The sequence below is a fragment of the Propithecus coquereli genome, unplaced genomic scaffold (genome assembly GCF_000956105.1).
Source record: "Propithecus coquereli isolate 6110/MARCELLA unplaced genomic scaffold, Pcoq_1.0 Scaffold63, whole genome shotgun sequence".
In the NCBI taxonomy this organism is placed as follows: domain Eukaryota; kingdom Metazoa; phylum Chordata; class Mammalia; order Primates; family Indriidae; genus Propithecus; species Propithecus coquereli.
The window spans coordinates 10,080,776-10,082,048 of record NW_012152285.1 but is presented as its reverse complement, the minus strand read 5'-3'; positions in this window follow the sequence as shown (position 1 = coordinate 10,082,048).

The window sequence follows — 1,273 nt, the reverse complement described above, 5'->3', positions numbered from 1 at the left end:
TGGCCCCACTCCTCTCCCAATCATTGGAAATATCCTGATGAAAGAAACCAAAGATCTAAATAGATGAACAGAAATTCCATGTTCATACATGAAGACTCACTACTGTCATCAGTCTTCTTACTTTGTCCTGTGAATAAAATGCGATCCCAACTAAAATTGAAACAAGTTATATTTTCTTTTTTATTAACAGCAATCTGATTGTAAACTTATATGGAGATGCTGAAAACTCAGAATAGCCCGCATTCAAGGAGAAGAACAAAGTTGGGAGACTGACCCTGCCTTATCTGACTTCAAGACTTACTGTAAAGCTACAGTAATCAGGACAGTGTGGTAGTGATAAAATATTAGACAGATAGATTACTAGAATATAAATTAAAGCCTGAAATAAATACTACACATATTAGAAATATAGTTAATAGAATGAAGTTCCACACAGTATAGTCAACAGATTTTAGACTAAGAAGAAAAGAGAATTCAATGGGGAAATTATAGTCTTCTCAACTGATGTTGCTGGAACTACTGGACATTCATGAAAAACAAGGAATCTATGTGTATACCTTACACTATTAACAGAAATTAACTCAAAATAGTTCAAAGACCTAAATGTAAAATGCAAAACTCTAAATAGATGAACCGTCACACATTGTACATCCATATAATGGAATATTATTTAATGTAAAAAAGAAATGAGCCTTCAAAACATGGAGGAAACTTATGCATATTAGTCAATGAATGGAACCAGTCTGAAAAGGCTACATACTAATTTGATTTCAACCATTAACATATGACATTCTAGAAAATGTCATGTATTGCACTATGGAACACCAAATGATCATTCATTTGCAAAGGGCTTTGCGGGAAGAGAGGGATATATAGGCAGAGCACAGAGGAATTTTAGGGCAATGAAACTGTCCAGTGTGATACTACAATGAAGAGTACATGTCATTATACATTAGTCAAAAGCCATAGAACGTACAACACAAAGAGTGAAGCCTATGTGAACTATGAAATTTGGTTGATGATTATGTGTAACTGTTGGATCATTGATTGTAACTGATAAACGTCATTGATTAGGACAGTTTATTGTGGCAGAGGATATGGGTGGGTACCAGGAGAGGGTATATGGTCACCTGTGTACTTCTTACGTAGTTTTTCTGGGAACTTAAACTCCTCTAAAAAACAAATGTCATTGATTAGGATAGTTTATTGTGGCAGATGATATGGGTGGGTACTGGGAGAGGGTATATGGTCACCTGTGTACTTCTTACGTGGT